The sequence below is a fragment of the Physella acuta genome, unplaced genomic scaffold (assembly GCF_028476545.2).
Source record: "Physella acuta isolate Inbredline_101_S28 unplaced genomic scaffold, ASM2847654v3 ptg000966l, whole genome shotgun sequence".
Classification (NCBI taxonomy): Eukaryota; Metazoa; Mollusca; class Gastropoda; family Physidae; genus Physella; species Physella acuta.
In genome coordinates, this window is record NW_026732483.1 from 160,917 (window position 1) to 182,709 (window position 21,793).

The 21,793-nt window shown below is 33.2% G+C and overlaps 2 long non-coding RNA genes across 2 annotated transcripts; one reads left to right on the forward strand and one right to left on the reverse strand.

Annotated features, from left to right (window-relative positions):
- Positions 1–15,830: 15,830 nt before the first annotated feature.
- Positions 15,831–17,223, forward strand: LOC131953952 (uncharacterized). The gene is made up of 4 exons (XR_009388719.1): positions 15,831–15,970; positions 16,077–16,147; positions 16,496–16,570; positions 17,096–17,223. It is a non-coding gene; the product is annotated as an uncharacterized LOC131953952 (long non-coding RNA).
- Positions 17,224–19,208: 1,985 nt separating this feature from the next.
- On the reverse strand, positions 19,209–21,088 carry LOC131953951 (uncharacterized). Its single transcript, XR_009388718.1, has 5 exons — positions 20,946–21,088; positions 20,621–20,691; positions 20,261–20,332; positions 19,637–19,690; positions 19,209–19,382 (listed from the first exon to the last, which is right to left on the reverse strand). It is a non-coding gene; the product is annotated as an uncharacterized LOC131953951 (long non-coding RNA).
- Between the last annotated feature and the right edge of the window lie 705 nt (positions 21,089–21,793).

A 21,793-nucleotide genomic window follows, 5' to 3' on the forward strand; every position in this document is an offset into this window, starting at 1 on the left:
CATTTGTTTTGTTTTTCTAAATTATTTAAATTTCTCATAGTGTGCTAAATTGTTACCAGTTGTGCTAAATGTTGCAAACACGGTCTTAAACTGAAGAAAAAATAAATCTGGAGTGATCTCCCTTAAACTTTCTCGAATATTCTATTTTAACACTACTGGGGATGGCAACTCGGGACATAGACAATATTTTAAATCTACTTTTAATTACTTAAACTTTTTTATAATAGAATAGAATCTCGTAAAAAAAAGAATTGCACACCAAATGAACGTCAAATAAAATGTGCATAATAGTGCGGAATATTATCTATCTATCTATACACTACTAAATTTCAGGTTTGTTTACATGTTTAAGTATATAGCCTATTTGTTTTTTGTTTTTTTTGTTGTTTTTTTTTTGTCCGGTTAGCTACAGGAGAGAATCTGCACTATGCGGAGAGCTGTAAAAAAGTAATTAGGTAGAGAACATTTTTTTTTGTTTTCAGACAGACTGTTAATCACAAATTTATTTAAAGACGTTAATTAATTAATTGATTTATTCAATGGTAGATTATCCACATTAATTATAAAAGTTCAGAAAAATGACTTTACTTTGAGGGAAAAGTGACTTCACATTGTTTGTTTACTTTTTAGTACAATAAATACAAGATTTTGTTGCCCATTCAGATCTTTAACGCCTTATAAAACTAATTTTACAATATTGAATGTGGGGTCTGTTTATTTTATGATGATAAGTGACAGGTGTGATGTCATTTATGGAAGACCCCGAAACCCACAGATAACTAAATAACGGGTAGTCTAGTTAGTAATTTATAAATTCACATGCGTTTTTTTTGAGAAATCGGAAATTGCTTAAATTACTACTTCCGCTCGAGGGAAATTACTCAAAAGTTGGTAGAAAGCAGAGAACTAGAACTTTAACTTACGTGTGAAATTTCATTTATCTATCTGAAATAGTATTCAAGTTATAGACTATTGAAATATTGAAAGCTCATTAAAAAAGTCTTTACACTAAGACACGATAGGAAACAATAATCATTCACTATATCGAACCAGGCGCCCCTGCAGGGTTCAATTTGGCGCCTTGGGTTTTTCTGTGAGCGCAATGGCACCAACGTTCGTTCTAAACAGTGCGGTAGACAATGGATAAGATGGGCTGTAACAGTCGCTCACCAAATTCAAGCAGGCGTGTCAGCCGGCGCCCTGGTAGGGTGTGATCTGGCTGCAAACAAAAATTTCAGTTTCGGACTCCAAAGGCTCACATGGGGCGCTGAGGGCCATGTAATGCGCTTTGTTTTTCATAATCAGAAAAGTTAACCAAGGTTAGATTATCAACTGGGATGTTTCTTTTTGTAAAAAAGTGTGTTCTACTCTCATTATATCGGTGAGTGATTAATGTACACTTAAGGTTTTCATGCGGTAGTGTAGGTAAACCTGTGTCCCAATATTTATGATCCAAGCGCAGTCTCTGTTTACATTTAAATAACTCACTTTTAGAAAACAAGGTCATGCGTCTAATAATATAGGATTGGTAACGCATGCATGTAACCCTTCTTATATATTTCGTCGGACTTTCTTCTATGCCCGCGACATCGCGCGGGGACGTGTGCGCTAGTATATATATACAAATATATATATATATATATATATATATATATATATATATATATATATATATATATATATATATATATGTTCATTGGGGGGGGGGGACTTAAATTTCCAGGGGAGGGTGGACACTGATAAAAGTATATTTTCTATATAAATTCCATTTTGTTCTCTTCCCCCCCCCCCCCCCCCCCCACTCTGTGAGAAATTCTGCCCTCAGTGAATTTGCAAAAGACGATTCGGTCCAGTCCCAGATGTCATCCAGCTATCTTCTCTTTTGTTACCCTCTCTATCCCCCCCCCCCCTCACAGGGGTACACTAGGACATCAGACATCTTATTTCTAGGGCCCGGTTCCGTCTCTTGAGACCTGTATTGAGTGTTCATGGCTCTCATCCAGGTATGCACCTCACTACTCGAACAGCTCCGAATCTAGCACCAGGAATCTCCTTACAAAGTCTCATAAAAGTTAACAAAGTAAAACTGGTATCGGGAACCTTTGGAGGGGAATATTATTGGGGCATGACAACAGTACACAGCTAATTCACATTTCTGCTATATGTAGCTTGAGCTCTCTTATATGAAGAGTGTTAACCAACCCCCATGACTGCATCGTTTTACCTAAACCGTGACCAATGTTATTATTCTAATTTGTTATAGTGTTAATATCACGCGCTAGTAAATTTACAGCAATACTAAATTAGTTTATATTCAATGGTATAAAATACTTCAGTTAGTGTAATTCTGAAAACTTAAAAATAAAATGTAAGTTTTTCAATATTTTCAATTTTTTTACAATAATATATAAGTAAATATAGGTGAAGGTCATAATTAAATATATATAAATACTACTTACCACCCCAAAGTCAACAGTAAACAAAGTTAACAATTGTTTCACCATAAATAACCTTTTAACATAAACATTTGCATCTGTGTTTCTCGCTAATGTCCAATAAATGTGACGTTTGTGTAACAATCTACATGGGGCCATTCGTTGCTAGCGTCCCATTTATGGGACACTTGATATAACGAAGTTGTTAAACAAAAGTGTTACTTTTAAATTTTCATCAAATAGAAATATGGTACTGCTACAAGTTTCAAATGTATTTTGCACTTAAAATGTTAATATTTCAGAAGATATGCATTTTCCTATGCGCATGTTTTCTTTTTTCCACCATTTTGACAAGTTCTGGAAAGCCGGCGCTATAACATTTTTCTGAATTTTGTTTTTCACAAAACACACACAAATTCAATATTCTAACCATTTTCAAATGCAATAAAGCATAATTTGTGTTTTAACTACTTTTTAATAAATTTTAGCAATTTTTTTACAAGCGTCCCATAAGTGGGCCGCTAGCAGAATATGGGTTAAAGAATGCTTATTTTAACAATATTTTTATGGCAGTATTTAAAAGTTAAATTTTTCAAAAGTTGCTTTCCAATTATTTTTTTTATTAAAAAATAAGTATAATTGTTTTTAATAATTAAAAGAAATTCAGTACGTGTTGGGGACGAAAATTAAATGTCCGCACCATTGCCAGCTTGCACGACAACTTACACCCTATTTTATACAACAGCTATTTAATAAGGAAGAAAAAATGCACCTTGACATTATTTATTTAATCATATTATTAAAAAGGAATTCGTAAACAATCTGGAAAAAACATTTAATTTACTATTTAAAAGAACATCATTATTTTGTTCATAAAATTGTGGCAAAAAAAATATTTATATTAGTAACTAATAATTTGATTCCCTCTGAAAACTTTACAACCACAATTTCTTTTTGTTAAAGACTTTATTAACTTACCAGTCTATTACACCAATGATATTTGCGAGACCCACTTAAAGTATTAAAAATACGATCTTCATTTTAAACGGCTGCAAACAAATATTTTTGTCAATTAACATTTCGCATTACACAAGTAAAATATAAATAAATGCATATTAAATATTTATGATTTTTTAAATTACATTTGGGTTTCTATATACTACAATATTCAATGACTTTTAGATTATGTATAAAACAAAACTGATATAAATATAAGAATTATAAGTATTTTAGAAATAAAAATGTATTATAAAGATTACGTACTGCTTATTATTGCTTAAAAAACCCCAGCTAAATTGTATTGATCGCATGGCATGGTATAGACAACGTTTATGTGCATTTTATTAAATGTATGAGATTTGTATTGGTAGTATTTGTTCAAACACATTTAGATATCAAACGAATTAATAAAGGCAATATTGTCTTGTATTTATCGTGTAGGTGACACGTCAGTAAGAGAGTTTATGCGGTATTTCAAGATAGGAGACTTTAAGTGGTATTGCAAGATAGTTGAGTTAAAGAGCGTATGTTATAAATAAATATTCTTTAATAGGTTTCATTGATTGATTTATTTTAACAAGCTATGTCTGACCAATAGAAACATATCAACACAAATGGAATTGGATATAAGCTCTAGTCTAATGCAGGGAGTGTAGATTATTCTTTGAATACAAAAGCTATGTCTATACTAGTAATCAGGAGTGTCGATGATAGTTCAAGATTGGAAAACTATATTTAATGAGTTTTTTTATTGATTAATTTTAAAGTAATGTAAAATAAATTACAAAACGTATTAAACGAATTGTAAATGTATACTTTACCGCAAGGTGTCGCACATTTATAAAATGTAGTTTGTGATACGTGATAAAAATGTGGTTAATTGATAGTCATAAATCTGGAGTGTTTGTGATACTAATCAGAAGTGTATTAGATACCCACGGGATTTTAAATACATTTTTAGGGGTGTTAAGGAATATAAATAGTTTGGTGGTACACGTGTGAGGGAATGTAATCACTTGTAATTGTATGAGATAATTAGGATTTAAATGAAATGGAATGGTAGGGAATTAAATGGTTTGTTATTGCAAGTGGTTGTTATAGGGATTGTAGTTAATTTAAAATAATTTTATGAAATACGTATAGCTTGAATAAATATAGTAATGGGAAATGGCTGTTGTGATTTTAACACAATGTGGGTATGGCAATACATTTCCTTACATTTAAAAAAAAATGATCAATTGTATGTTAGTAAAATAATTGGTATGGACTTGTTTTATCTTGGATTTTGCTGCTGTGTTTTTTTATAATTTTTATAATAAACAATGAAACCAGAGAGAGCGAGCGAGAAAGAGAGAAAGAGAGCTGGAGAGGTTAGAGGAAGTAGTGTTCAAATGTTTCTTGTTCATTGCATACAATGATAAGGGCATTGCGTGACTTCCTTCACATTTTTTCCGAGATTCGAACTCGAGACGTTTGGGACAACAGTCTACCAACCAGCAGAGCGACGAGTAACGAGATCAATAAAGGAGGCCTGGTGTTCTGTACGTTGGGCTGGCTATATTTTTGTAGTATATGACAGTCATCATATGCCATGAATATTGAAAATTCTTTTTTTATAAATACTAGGGTGATATGGTTTGCGTTGATTGTTAATATGTGTGGAGGAATAAAAAAGAGAGGTTATGGGAGGGAATGTTTGGAGCTGATGTAGCATTTCTGCAGCTAAATTAAGTTAAGCCATGCATAATGAAATGTTACTGTTCTACGTCCCGTTACTCCTACTTTAGCCCTCAGATTTACTTACACATTCTTTGTCCAAAAAAAAAGTCAATATACAAGGCAGAATTTGTTTTATTTGGATTTTTCTCTTCTAGATGGTTCCATGCACCAGGCTAGCAAGCCAACTCTGCTCGGGACTTATGGCTTTGCAGTCACTCGCTATCACTTGGGACCACGCAGCCCCCAAACATAACAATCTGCCTAATAAGTTATACAATATGCTGACGTTTAATCACTATGCAGTTGACAATAAAAAACATAAATGTATTCTTTTGAACTGTATTCTTTTAAAAGGTATTATGCGAATGTGTGAAAACTTTCTGTCACGCCGCAATGGTATTATGCCAATGTGTGAAAACTTTCGGTCGAGCCGCAATGGTATTATGCGAATGTGTGAAAACTTTCGGTCAAGCCGCAATGGTATTATGCAAATGTGTGAAAACTTTCGGTTGAGCCGCAATGGTATTATGCGAATGTGTGAAAACTTTCGCTCAAGCCGCAATGGTTTTATGCGGATGTGTGAAAACTTTCGGTCGAGCCGCAGTGGTATTATGCGAATGTGTGAAAACTTTCGGTCAAGCCGCAATGGTATTATGCGAATGTGTGAAAACTTTCGGTCAAGCCGCATTGGTATTATGCCAATGTGTGAAAATTTTCGGCTGAGCCGCAATGGTATTATGCGAATGTGTGAAAACTTTCGCTCAAGCCGCAATGGTGTTATGCGAATGTGTGAAAACTTCCGGTCGAGCCGCAATGGTATTATGCGAATGTGTGAAAACTTTCGGTCAAGCCGCAATGGTATTATGCCAATGTGTGAAAACTTTCGGTCGAGCCGCAATGGTATTATGCGAATGTGTGAAAACTTTCGCTCAAGCCGCAATGGTTTTATGCGGATGTGTGAAAACTTTCGGTCGAGCCGCAATGGTATTATGCGAATGTGTGAAAACTTTCGGTCAAGCCGCAATGGTATTATGCCAATGTGTGAAAGCTTTCGGTCGAGCCGCAATGATATTATGCGAACGTATGAAAACTTTCGCTCAAGCCGCAATGGTGTTATGCGAATGTGTGAAAACTTCCGGTCGAGCCGCAATGGTATTATGCGAATGTGTGAAAACTTTCGGTCAAGCCGCAATGGTATTATGCCAATGTGTGAAAACTTTCGCTCAAGCCGCAATGGTATTATGCGAATGTGTGAAAACTTCCGGTCGAGCCGCAATGGTATTATGCGAATGTGTGAAAACTTTCGGTCAAGCCGCAATGGTATTATGCCAATGTGTGAAAACTTTCGGTCGAGCCGCAATGGTATTATGCGAATGTGTGAAAACTTTCGCTCAAGCCGCAATGGTATTATGCGGATGTGTGAAAACTTTCGGTCAAGCCGCAATGGTATTATGCGAATGTGTGAAAACTTTCGGTCAAGCCGCAATGGTTTTATGCCAATGTGTGAAAACTTTTGGTCGAGCCGCAATGGTATTATGCAAATGTGTGAAAACTTTCGGTCCAGCCGCTATGGTATTATGCGAATGTGTGAAAACTTTCGCTCAAGCCGCAATGGTATTATACTAATGTGTGAAAACTTTCTGGCTCATTAGTCGTCTATTCTATGGGGAGCTATAATTGATGGAAGTAATTTGAAGTCATTTGAAGTTTTGTCAAACTGCTATGAACTTTTATAAACTGTCGCAAAAACGTACAACAGTAATTTTTGAACAAAGTTTGTCGAGCAAAACAGCTATAATATAGTTTTGCAGCATCCCTATTAATGCCAAGTTACCCCCGAACGATGTTATTAAATAAACTGTCTACACAACAATACTTTTATTAACCAAGACAAATGTGTTTCTATTTTCTGTGAATTCAAAAGCTTATTTCTATAGTAATATTTATAATTCTTTTTATAAAGAATACATGTATAAATTATTCAAAAAATAAAAATAAATGTATTACTGATGTTTTAAGCAAAATGTGTGACGCAACATTTGTTTTTATGAATAATGTATTATTATGTTTATTAACTCAGAACTGTATAGTTATACTTTAGAAATTACACAAAATGTATTATTTGGAGTGTTGCAGAACATGAAACTGAAGATCGTTGTTCTCCTTCTACTGGTATGTCTCGCGACTCTTGTTGTCATATCAGAGAGGTAGGTTACAGTGGCGTAGGCAGGGGGCGGGGGGGGGGGTTAGGGGGGGTCATAATCCCCCCCCCCCCCCCCATAGACCCCTCGGTATATATATAAAAAGTATGAGGGGGGTGCAAATCGAAAGTTTGAGGGGGGGGGGGGTGCAAATCGAAAGTTTGAGGGGGGGGTGCAAATCGAAAGTTTGTCCCCGGGTAAGAATTGGAACCCCCCCCCCCCTTGAGACGATCCTGGCTACGCCACTGGTAGGTTATCTTCATATTTTTTTTAAACAACTGAGATAAAAAAACAAATTCATGTCGGCACATTTTAAATTTAAACTTTAATTCAGTATTTTAGTTTGATACCTGTCGTTTTAAATGTCAATATTCACATTTTAAATTTATGTATTTTTGGGATTAAAGAAACACTAACTCATTCACTTCCAAAGTATGTTCTATTTGGATTAAATTTAGATAATAAACCGGGAGTGATCTCCCCTAAACTTTCTCGAATATTCTTATATAACTTGGAATATAGACATGATTTTTAATTACTTTAACTTTTAAAAATAGAATAGAATCTCATAGAAGAAAGAATTGCGCACCAAGCGAACGCCAAACCAAAATGTGCATAATAGTGCGCAATATTATTAGTATTTTATAAATTTACATGCTTTTTTGAGAAATCGGAAATCGTAAATTAGTACTTCCGTTCAACGGAAATTACTCAAAATTTGACACAAGGTAGTAGATCTTTTACTTGTGAAATTTCATTTATCTATCTGAAATAGTACTCAAGTTATAGACTTTTGAAAAATTCAAAGTAGCAAAAGTACCACTTCCTATTATCGGAAATCGCTCAAAAGTTTATCAGGATCTACGATTTTGATAAAATACTTATAATATGAAATTTCATCAACCTAGATGTAACGGTACTCAAGTTACCATGTTTACACACAGACAGACAGACAGACACACAGACATACGGACAAGATTGCAAAATTATGTTTTTCCGTATCAGTGAGGTGTAAAACGTCGAGATTTGTAAAAATCTCGATTTTTTTTTTGCACGATTACAAAACTTTCTCTATACTTCGTATATACGAGAAAGTAAAAATGTATTAGGCAACGTGTTTTCTTGTCCTAAAATAGTTATGGTTCTGGTAGCAAAGAAAGTGACAAAAATTTAATGCCATAATAACAGGTAAGATATTTTGGCCCTATATTATTCATTTACAATCTTGATGTTAATGTAAAACAAACATTTTACATTCCAATCAATCTTTTCACCGTCAATAAATTACTTTTTTTAAATTTTATTTTTACTTTGATTTATAAAACAAAAGTAGAGCGAAAATATGTGTTTGTATTGGAATGCATTATCTAAACAAATGTTAAATCTAAACTCAAACAATGTAAACAAAAAGAAATTGTAAATAAATGCAAACATGTAAACAGAGATCTGAACTAAGAGGTCGTTATCAGCACACAGTCTCTACTGACGTGCCGTCTACTTGTCAAGCTAACTACCCTTAAAATATTTCATTTAACAAGACTAAAGTAGATCCTATATAGAGTTGTAATAAATCGAAAGTTGTTTTGAAAAAAATATCCAAGCATGTTTGTAAAAAATACATTTACGATTATTTTTTTCTATTTTAGCAATGATGTGGATGTTTAATGCACGCATGCATAAAATCGTAAAGGGAATGCCATATTTTAGACTTTTTGTGTTGTTTTTCTTCTTTTTGTTTAAATAATAATAAAAATGTCCATTTGCAATTTATGTGGTTATTTAAAAAAATGCGTTCAATGCTTTTAGATCTACCAGCAGATAGAAAAAAAAAATATATCAAATCCATTTACAAAGCTACACATCCTTTTTTTTTCGCTACATTTATTTAATTATATGACACTCACCATTGCCTTTTAATACGTTTCTTCTAGTTGAAAAAATCTATTACAACTTATCGTAACAAAAAAAAACAAGAAAACAAAACGGCACGTAACAAATAAAGCATAAAAAAAAAACTATAGTATTTGCAATGAATATCAACGAGTTGACGATAACATGAATACAAATGTGTTTTAGTAATTATTTTTATCATGGTTATGACATTTGTATGCACAATTTTATTGACAAAATATAAACAACCGAATTCTTTTGGGTTTTTCTAGATTCCAAAAATACTAAAATCATGATATATATGAAACTAGCCGTCCCGGCCAGGTCCTGCTCTGGCTTCTGTGAAAAAACCTTTCTGTTAAAGACCATTACCTGTGTGTTTAGTAATCATCATAAACCCGGCATTGCCCACCCAAACCACAACCAACCAAAACCTAAACAACAAAACGCAAACATAACGCTAACACAATTACAAATACAAACAAAAACAAAAACCTAACAACAAACCCAACCACAACCACAAACACCAATACGAACACAAAGAAAAAAACAAACGAAAAAGCAAACCAAAACAAACCAAATCCAAACGCAAAACCAACCACAAACACAAACCCAAAGAAAAAAACACAAACGAAAAAGCAAACGAAAACAAACCAAATCCAAACGCAAAAACAACCACAAACACAAATACAAACACAAACCCAAAGAAAAAAACACAAACGAAAACGAAAAACGAAAGATAAAAAAAGAAACAAATCAAAACGCAACCACTAACGCAAACCCAACCTAAACACAAAGAAAACACTAACGCGAACATAAACGCAAAGTGCTCACAGTCTAGCCCGGGGCAGAATCGCCTGTTTCAGCTTAATAATCGACTATAGTACCCCAACTTATTCATAGTCTTTTGCACTCACTTAAACGAACGTAGGTGCCAAACCAAACCAAATGAACAATTATAATACTCCAAGCTTATTCGTAAAATACCTACAACATTTGCACTTGATCAATCCCCGCTAATTATGTAATTATTTTTTTCCCAACACCAAAGCAAAGTAATAAAAAGTAAATTCTTTTCCACTAATGCAATGTTTTATAAAAGGAAGTAATTGTGTTTTCCTAATTTATAAAAGGGAAGTAAGTGCTAAAGACTAAATATAAATAATTTTAAGACATAATTACAATTTTTGTTATTTTTTAAAAATTGTGTTTAATGAACATGCCGACAATTATTACTATCAGTTTGAAAAATGAAAATTATTTCCCAACACTTTCAATAGCAATTTTTTAACTCATAAATTTAAACTATGAGCACGGTAATAGGCTAACACTTAAATCCATAGATGTATGCCAACGACAAACTAACTTTTTACATGTTACATACAGAATTGAGCTTTATATATTAGATCTATAGTATAGTCCAACAAAATCAAGCCAGATTTGTATAAGAAAATATGTATTTGAATACCATTGTTTATAATTTAAATGTTATAAAAGTAAATGCTGAGTCATTCTATTAAAATTTGAGACTATTAACGGGTGGAGCTATTGTAAAAACACATATTTACGGAAAATATATAAAAAATATATGTATTGTTACTTTTGTTTCTTAAGTATTGGATAGTTCGTATGTTTATATTAATATTTTTAGAATATATGTAAATGTATACATTTGAATGTCAGCTACATTATATTATTCGTGTTTATACTACCAATTTCTTGTGTGTAAGTTACAGAATAATTAGAAGCTACTTCAATTGTTATATCAAGCATAATCGTTAGTTTTTTTTTTTTTTTTTTTTTTTTTTTTTTTTCTTTCTAAGTAACGTATCCAAGTCACTAGTTCCTAGTGTGTGAGCTATATTTACAGCTGGTGCAGAATTAGCGAAACACTGTAAGCACGACAACACCGGAATAAAGAATAAACATTCTACTCTCGTCTTGTCTCTGTAGTGAAACAAATAGACGATTATTTAAAGCATCTTAGTACCTAGATACATTAAAACCGTCATTTTTCAAAAAAAATAGTTTCTCACAAAAATGAACTACCTGCAAATAATTTTCTATTACCATTAGGTTCCAAGATTTTTCATTAGGACAAGTTTGAAAAATCTTTCAGTTCAAGAATATGAACAAATTAATCATTGGATTGATCAAGGCAATAACTGTTAACAAATCATTTATTGTCGACAAAAAATATATTAAAAAATAACAAAAACCATAAACTACTGGGTTTGTAACTGAATTATTTAAGGCAATACATTAATTCACGTATGAAATAAATTAGGAAAAAATATATTGTTTTCTTCGGCTCCCGGTCAAAAACCCCCTGGACATAAACCCCCTGGACAAAAACCCCCCGCGATATAAAGCCCCTGGACAAAAACCCCCCGCGATATAAGCCCCCTGGACAAAAACCCCCCAATTGAGGTTTATATAAGGAAAAAAACCAAAGATGATGAGAAACAAAATAAAAAAAAAATACAAAACAAACATTAGGAAAAAACTTTTATTTTTATTATAACTTTAAAAAGACAGATTGTGAGCGATGCCTCGCAAATACTCAATAATGGTGGACTCATTAACATTTTTAACAACAGTTAAAATTCGAGAGCTGCTATCAATATATTTTTTTTTCTGTTTTGGTAAACAGTGACCTGAATTAAAATCTATGTACAATAACCCTATTGGAGAGATTGTTCCTTTTTAATAAAGTCAATAAATTTCCAAATATTTGGGTGGCAACCTCCCATTTGCGACTGAAAACTTCTTGGATCAGACAGTGGGTGTTTTAGCGTTTGACGTTGACGCCTGATGTTACGCCGTATTGTGGAATCGAGGGCAGCTTGGCTTTGGCATCTTCAGTAATCGTAGTATTGGGCTGAGTGATGATCTGCTGGGGTGTTGCTTCCGTTTCTTCTCCCAGTTGTTTCATCTGCTGCACTACTTTACACACTTCCAGTTGAGATGGATCTGGTCCATGCGAATGTTCATTACATCGTCCAACAAGCTGTTCACCATGAATCTTTATTTTTGCTTTACATTCTGCCTTGTTGCGTCTTTTGGAACACTCAAATGACACAACGCTGTTCGCCAGATCTTTTTGCTTGACATAAACATAGCCTTCAAAAATCACCTTTAAATTTCCTTTATTGGATTGAACGAACTCCATTCCAGAAAATACACGATTTGTCGAGAAATAAATTTGATTTTATATTTATACCATGGTTCTGTATGCCAAGGTGGATATGAACCAAGCTTCCGCCGGTGAATCCCTCACATCTTTTGAATTGTTAAAAATGTGTTGCTTTGATCCGCGCGGCTCCCACATGTGGATGACCTATATCTAAGGTGTTGTCGGTGCCCGATCTTTGATCAAATACAACTAAGGTCACTCCTTGATTTCGAAAAGCATTTTTTAGGTAGAAACTATTTTCTTAGTCGTAAAAAAATTAAATTAATTTAATGTAATTTTAAAAAATTTCTTGGTTCACATCATCGTTATTTTTTTCTTTATATAAACCTCAGTCAGGGGGTTATTATCCCGGGGGTTTATATCGCGGCGGATTTTTGTCCAGGGGGTTTATGTCGCGGGGGGTTTTTGTCCAGGGGGTTTATGTCGGGGGGTTTATGTCCAGGGGTTTTTTGTCCAGGGGGTTTTTGATCGGACACGTTTTCTTCATTAAATCTTATATTTCATAATAGATAGACCTACGATAGAACAACATTTAGACCTTAGATAACGGCTGTAAAAAAACTATATCTTTTACAAAACCTACAAAGTTTAGTGAGGACAGATTAAACATACAGTCGCATGAATTTTAGTAATGACCTGACGGGGTGTGAGGACAAGTTATCTCAGGACAATGATTTTAAGGACAAAATTTGTAACGAACAATATATAACGGATATTTTGTCTGAGGTAATTTTTCAATGGCATCATTTGTCCTGAGATCATCTGTCTTGAGATCATTTGCCCTGAGATAATTAGTCCTGAAAAAATTAGTCCTGAGATAATTTGTCCTGAGATCATGTGTCCTGAGATCATTTGTCCTGAGATCATTTGTCCTGAGATCATTTGTCCTGAGATCATGTGTCCTGAGATCATTTGTCCTGAGATCATTTGTCCTGAGATCATTTGTCCTGAGATCATTTGTCCTAAGATCATTTGTCCTGAGATCATTTGTCCTGAGATCATTTTTCCTGAGATCATTTGTCCTGAGATCATTTGTTCTGAGATCATTTGTCCTGAGATCATTTGTGATGACATTCTTGAAGCAACCCTTCGACAGCGTGGTGTCAAAAAAAAAAACGAAGAAAAAGAAACCAACCGCCATAGCTGAGTTGACACTGGCGGTAAAGTTATTTGAAAACGTGTATTGGATATACAATAGGATTGCGTGGTGGAGTGATAGAGCACTCGACAAGTTTACTGAAGTCCTGGAGTTCGATTACGGTCTAAGCGTGTGACTGTACGACGTCCCCGAGTCCACACATAGTTTGATAGGTACCTGACTCACGTTGGTAAAGTATAGTCGGCTAAGCATAGAGCTGACCACACCGTCCCTTTATAAGCCGAGGACAAGAAACATGAACTATCCTGCATATACCCAATTTTGATCGTTATGTCTTTACAGTGGAATTTTACTGTTTTATGAATGTATAGCTACATATTTAGATAGATAGACGCATATACATCGTTGTAATACATAATAGTCAATTATTTTTCAAAACTTCGACACTTTAAGGCTGCACACCCTCCGCTGTGTACACCAACGTTTCTTATACTAATATTACACGTGTACAGTTGTAAATCTGTACAATCTGTTAAAATATCGGCACAGTTATTTCATTTACAGGCATGCCGATTTACATTGGGTGACGTGTAGCACGTGAGTACAGATATAGACATCTTTACACTGGATCGAAATTAGAGCTGGGATTTAACTCATCATTAGGTGTACACTGCAATACTTTGAGAAAAATAGGTAATTGAAACATACTAATACTCTGTTAATACGCATTTCCTCCTATTCAATATCAGGTCATTGAATGTGACCAGCCCATATTTTGGTTAATAGCACGATTGATTATCTGCATAACTCGTGAACAAATTAGCATACATATGTATTAGTGCCTGATCAGATAGCTTTAGCGATTAGCCATAATTTAATGGATTTAGTGATGAATGCAATATGTAATAGCTTTAGATAATTAAAATCGCCTAATCTCTTGATGTGACTAAGACTAACTTAATATCAGGTATCACTAAGGTTGACGCTAAATACCTGTAACCGTGTTATTTATTTCTAATTTATTTATGACCGCTGGTGGGAGATCGGTTGTTAAAAAATCAATTATTACAAAAAGATGCAGATAAACTAGTAGTTTACATTTGGAATATCACCCCCACTCCTAAACAGCTAAATCACATTGACTTTTAATCTGTATTACCTACACTTAAACACCGTATTATTTAAACACTAACTGAGATAATCTCAACCACCCACACAATGTAGCACCTACACTCTCAACTGGTAGTGTGACCTCCACTCACTCATGGTATGTGCTCACTCTAAGCTGGAAGTAATGTTTATTCCATTCTTTTTTTTCGGTGGTGGGGGGTGGGGGGTGGGGGCACATTATATTTTCGCGTAGGGGGCGGACTAAATTGGGGGGGGGGCAAACACTGGTAAAAGTCTGTTTTCTATACAAAGACTAATTCGTCTGACTGGAAGAAAACCACGCCCTCTCTGAGAGTACCATATACACTACCTGACATACCTCATTTACACAACCTTACGCTACATATCAACAACACAATCTAGACATTACACGTGCATTTTTTTAAAGCAGGATCTATGTCTGAGCTTTTTTGAACCAGCTAATAGAAATCAGCCTGGTTTGATAACCCAGACATAATCGTTGATTTAGCTATCTCGCGTGATAATTGGAACTGCATTTGTTTGATTTAAAGCACTAGTACGTTGCTGTAAGGTGACGCTATATTATAAGATGATTTTGGCAATGCGATTTTTGAAGCGTGTACTTTGTTTTCTAAAACTGATGCAATATTTCTTAAATAAAAGTTTTTGAAGCTCTGTTAACATTACAATCCAGGTGCTACTGGGCTTGATGTATAAAAAAAACGTTAGTTTAAGTTTATTATCCTCAATTATTGTGCGTATAATTGTTCCATGACAGAGGATTTCAGTCGACATATCTCAGGACAAATAATATCATGGACAAATGATCTTAGAATGCAATGTGGTGTCCACATCGTTTCACAAAGTACAATACACTATGTGAACAATGAGCTTCTATAATCGATAAATCAATCGAATCGGTAATTGCAAAGTCACATACAATCCCTAACTACAAGTGCCCCTTACACTATTTGACCTTGAAGAATCTCACTCACGCATTGACATACAAGTACCACATACACACCCTTACCTTTTAGCATTACCTACACTCACCGACCTAGAAGTACCACATACACTCGGTGACCTTGAAGAATCACTTCAACCCACGACCTAGAAAGCCTATACTCATAGGTGTGACCTGTCAATATTGCGTTTATTAAGTTGCTGAATATATCTGACCGTTTCTTTAACATCAACAGCCAATATAAATCCCCCACCTTTAATAAAATGTGCATATACGGTGTCTATACAACGGGATTTTTATCAATAAAACACCGTGTTTTGTTAGCAATAGTACGCAGTAAGTAATCTTTATAATATATTTTTGTATGGATGATATTTAATTTATTACTACGTATATATTTTCTATGCAATAGTAATTTTTGCTTATTATTGTTTTATTGCAGCTGTTTAAAATGAAGGTCGTTGTTCTGCTACTTTTAGTGTGTCTCTCCAATTTTATTAATGTAACAGAAAGGTAGGTAAATAAAGTCTAACAAATAATGCTGAAATAATATAATTATGTAATATGTTACATTTAATTTAAATATTATATATATATATATATATATATATATATATATATATATATATATATATATGTATATATATATATATATATATAATGAACAGTTTGCTAACAAAAATTGTTGGGTTTTCTTGAGTTTTTGAAATTTTTCAAGATAGTGAAATTATTTATCATCGTAAACAAAATTCAGAAGTTGTTATAACTAGTAAAGTAAGTTGCTTTTGTAAGTAACAATTTGCTATCTTATTATATAAATAAACTATTTTAATGGGTTTTTTTGTCTTCTCTATCAAACAGCTGTTGTAAAGAAAGTGGTGAAAAATGTTATGCAGACTGGCAATGTTGCGAACACACATTTTGCTTAATACATCAGTAATACATTTTTTTTATTTTTTAAAATAATTTATACATATATTCTTTATAAAAAAGAATTATAAATATTACTATAAAATTAAGCATTTGAATTCACAGAAAATAGAAACACATTTTTCTTGGTGAATAAAAGTATTGTTGTGTAGACAGTTTATTTAATATCATCGTTCGGGGGTAACTTGGCATTAATAGGGTTGCTGAAAAACTATATCATAGCTGTTTTGCTCGACAACCATTGTTCAAACGTTACTGTTTTTGCGACAGTTTATAAAAGGTCATAGCAGTTTGACAAACCTTCAAATGACTTCAAATGACTCACATTAATTATAGGTCCCCATAGAATCGACGACAAATGAACCAGATTTTTTTTTCTACACAATCGCATAATACCATTGCGGCTTGACCGAAAGTTTTCACACCGTCGCATAATACCACTGCGGCTTGACCGACAAAATGTCGAGAAATGGGAAAAGTGCGAATTTTTAATCAGGTTAATTAATCGTTTTAATTTTTTTTCTTTTCTAGAGATTCAGCACTTTCACAATGCTATCGTCAAACTAACAAGTAAAGTATGTTAGAGAGAACCGAACTATCAAACCACTGTTCGTGTTTTTTGTGTTTGATCATTTGATTAAAAACACATTTTAAATGAATACATTTGTGTGTTGTATTGTCAACTGGATTGTGTTTAAACGTCAGCATATTGTATAACGTATTAGGCAGTTTGTCATGTTTGTTTGGGGGCTGCGCGGTCCCAAGTGATAGCGAGTGACTGCAAAGCCATAAATCCCGAGCAGATTTGGCTTGCTAGCCTGGTGCATGGAAACATCTAGAAGAGAAAAATCCAATAAAACAAATTCTGCCTTGTATATTGACTTTTTTTTTACAAAGAATGTGTAAGTAAATCTGAAGGCTGAAGTAGGAGTTACGGGACGTAGAACAGTAACATTTCATTATGCATGGCTTAACTTAATTCAGTTGCAGAAAATCTACATCAGCTTCGAACATTCCCTCCCATAACCTCGACCTGTGTTATTTATTCCTCTACACATATTAACAATCAAAGCAAACCACATCACCCCAGTATTTTCAATATTCATGGCAAATGATGACTGTCATATACTACAGAAATATAGCCAGCCCAACGTACAGAAAACCACGCCTCCTCTATTGATCTCGTTACTCGTCGCATGGCTGCGTGGTAGACTGTTGTCCCAAACATCTCGAGTTCGAATCTCGGAAAAAATGTGAAGGAAGTCACGCAATGCTCTAATTATTGTATGCAATGAACAAGAAACAGTTGAACACTACTTCCTCTAACCTCTCCAGCTCTCTCTCTTTCTCTCTCTCTCTCTCTCTCTCTCTCTCTCTCTCTCTCTCTCTCTGGTTTCATTGTTTTTTATTATAAACACAGCAACATAATCCAAGATACAATGTAATTTTTGACAAGTCCATACCAATTATTTTACTAATAAACAATTGATCATTTTTTTTAAATGTGAGGAAATGTATTGCCATACCCACATTGTGTTAAAATCACAACAACCATTTCCCATCAGTATATTTATACAAGATCTACGTATTTCATAAAATTGTTTTAAATTAATTACACTCCCTATAACAACCACTTGCAAAAACAAAGTATTTTATTCCCTGCCATCCCATTTCATTTAAATCCTAATTACCTCATACAATTACTTAAAGGTGATTACACTCCCTCACACGTGTATCACCAAACTATCTATATTCATTACCATCCCTAAAAATGTATGTATAATCCCATGGGCATTTTATACACTACTGATTAATATCACAAACACTCCAGATTTATAAGTATCACTTAACCACATTTTTATCACGTATCACAAACTACATTTTATAAATGTGCGTCACAATGCAGTAAGGTATACATTTAAGTTTAGTTTAATACAGCATGTCATTTATTTTAAATTAGTTTAAAATAAATCAATAAAAACTCATTAAATATAGTTTTCCATTATTGCACTATCATTTACTAGTATAGACATAGCTTCTGTATTCAAAGTATGATCTACACTCCCTGCATTAGACTAGAGCTTACATCCAATAAATCTACTAAAGAATATTTATTTATAACATACACTCTTTAACTGACCTATCTTGAAGTACCAATTAAACTCATCTATCTTAAAGTACCAATTAAACTCCACTATCTTGAAGTACCACTTAAACTCACCTAGCTTAAATTACCAATTAAACTCCTCTTACGTTATTTGTCACCTACACATTACATATCAGCAAATATTGCCGTTATTAGTTTGTGAAATATCTGAATGTTTTTTTTAACAAATACAACAAATACAAATCTCATACATTAAATAAAATGTGTATAAACGTTTTTTATACCATGGCATGCGATCAAAACAATTTAGCTGGGTTTTTTAAAGCAATAATACATTTTTATTTCTAAAATACTTATCACTGTCATATGTAGGCCTATATCAGTTTTTTTGTATACATTAGTTAAAAGTCAATGAATATTGTATTATATAGAAACCCGAATGTAATAAAAAAAATCACAACCATTCACTATGCGTTTAGTAATATTTTACATGTGTAATGCGAAATTTTAATTGACACAAAAATCGTTTGAGCATGTTTGAAATGAAGACCGGATATTTGTTTGTTAAATTTAATTTAGCACATACGGAACAATTTAGCACACTGATAAATTCAAATAAATTAGAAAAACAAAACAAATGTCTATTACAAATTTTTATTTTGTAATGGATCTGCCTTTTTATACTGGATATGTATTCTTTTAATTCATTTCCTGTAATAAAAAACAGAGACATAATTATTATGATGAACACAATGATAGTACCAAGCAAACGCATTCATTTTTTTATTATTAATAAATAAAATTTTTAAAAAAAATAATAAAGGAGAGACGTATTTATGACTTTTTTATGAAAAAAACAAACAAAAAGCAACACAACAAATGTATACAGAAATTTAAAAAAAGGTTAAACTTAAAAAAAACCACACATAAAAGCAATCTTAAAAAAATATTTTTCTTGATCATACTTTTTTGATCCCGGTACTGGCTTGCATAATAATGCGTTATTTCGTATTACATCGCTGAAATTTATAGATAAATGGGTAATGGTCATATAGATTTAAATGTAAACATCTTTTTATGATAAGTTTATAGTATATTTGCCCTTGTCTGTTTAGGTATGGCACGTTTGGCTTTAATAGTCTAGCTGTCTATACTTAAGTCTTGTTAATGGAATATTTTAAGAGAGCCTTATTGATAGACGGACAATGCGTCAATGATGACTTTTTGTTGTTATACAGCTGATATCTCATATACTGTTTGACTTGGCTGAACTATTAAAATTAATTTCTCGACGGTTTAGATTTCTTTAATGTGCTGCCATTTTTTTTTCTTTTTGTAAATTGCCGCTTCAAAATATACACGATGTTTTAAGCAGCTAATTTTATTTTCCTTTTGCAAGGATTGTTTTATTTTTGTAATAGTTTAGTTGCACTGTTGACACATAACAGAAAAATACAATCTCCAAAATTAAAAAAAAAAGACAGTTAAGTATTTTAATTTAATATATCATTTTAGTTTAAGTACATTTAATAATGAAAAAAAAATGTTATTTTAGTTTACGTAAATTTGTTAATAATAAAATAACCAACACGTCGCAAACATAATGGTCGCAGCAATCGCCACTATCTTCGCATGCACCATTCCACGTTCTACAATGACAACTATTTTGAGAGAAGAAAACATGAAGCGTGAATTATTTTAGTTGTATAATTCGTCTTTGGATATATTGATTTTTGATTATACGTGATCCGTCAAGATGATAAAATCAAACTATATTTACATGTAAAAATTTGATATTTTCTCACAATTATTACATCACGAGAATTTAATAATTTTATGTAAACGAAATGTATCAAAGTAAGGTACTTAAGGATTAAACTTTGAAAATTCTTTTGTTTAATGATTGTGTTAAAAATCATATTTAAAGAAGAAACTTTAAGATAACTTACCCTTCTGAAACAGCTACGAGACTCGCGAGACATACCAGAAGAACGAGAACTACAGTCTTCATTTTTATGAGCTGCAAGAAATATCATTTACTTTTGACATTTCTTACACAAAAACTAATAGTTCTATGTTTCTAAACGTGATATATTTAATTCATAAAAACAATAATAATATTCCATATACTCAAATAATTTTTCTTTATCTAAAAATCTGTAAATACATGTATTACACATTTTAGTTTTCAATTATTTTCACATTGGTTATAACAATTATATGAAAAATAATTAATTATAGAAAAGTAACAACTAAAATGAAATCAAACTATACATTTTAAAGTTAAATTACTGCTTTCAAGAAAATGGTTTAAGACATAAAGTTGTGATGTTTCTGTCCAGACACGCTTTATATTTATGTTAATCAAAACGTGGGGGATTCCTAATGGTTGGTGTAAACAAGCTTAGTCATCAATAAAATTCAAATAAAGTACGTTTACATGTATGTATTTTCTATTTTGTATACGTGGCAACAAACAATTTAGATGGTAATGACATTTAGGGGTGTAGAAACTACTTCGATTTAAAACTAGATGATAATACTTCTAATCAGTAGTGTAAGGAGCAAACCAGATATCGGAAATGTTATACCGAAATGTACTTAACATAGATTTAAAAAAAAAATAATAGTTATTAGCTTAGCGCCCATGTTGCGAAGGAGTGGTGGCAGCACGTGCTATGGATTAGGTTTAGGGTGGTCTGGATATTCTTTCATCACACACCTTGTGTATGAGTCGCTTTGGTGTGGATATGTATATGCCTCTAGTGCAGGGGTCTCCAAACTTTTTAGACCGAGGGCCGCATTAACTATCAAATTTCAGTTCGGGGGCCAGTTTCTTCCAGGCCTTTGATTTCTCTGGGCAAAGTTCCTCAGCCATCACCAACAAACGATTTTTCCTTAGACAAAAAGACCTCCGCGGGCCGGATGAGAGGACTTCGCGGGCCGCATCCGGCCCGCGGGCCGTAGTTTGGAGACCCCTGCTCTAGTGCAACGCGAGCGTGTCGAAGCATAAGAGAAAACCCGTGATTTACTTAATCTGAACCAGTATCACAATGATTTTTCGGCGGAAGCTCCAAACTAACAAAAATGCAATGATTTAGAGTCATTTGCGTGCATTTAGA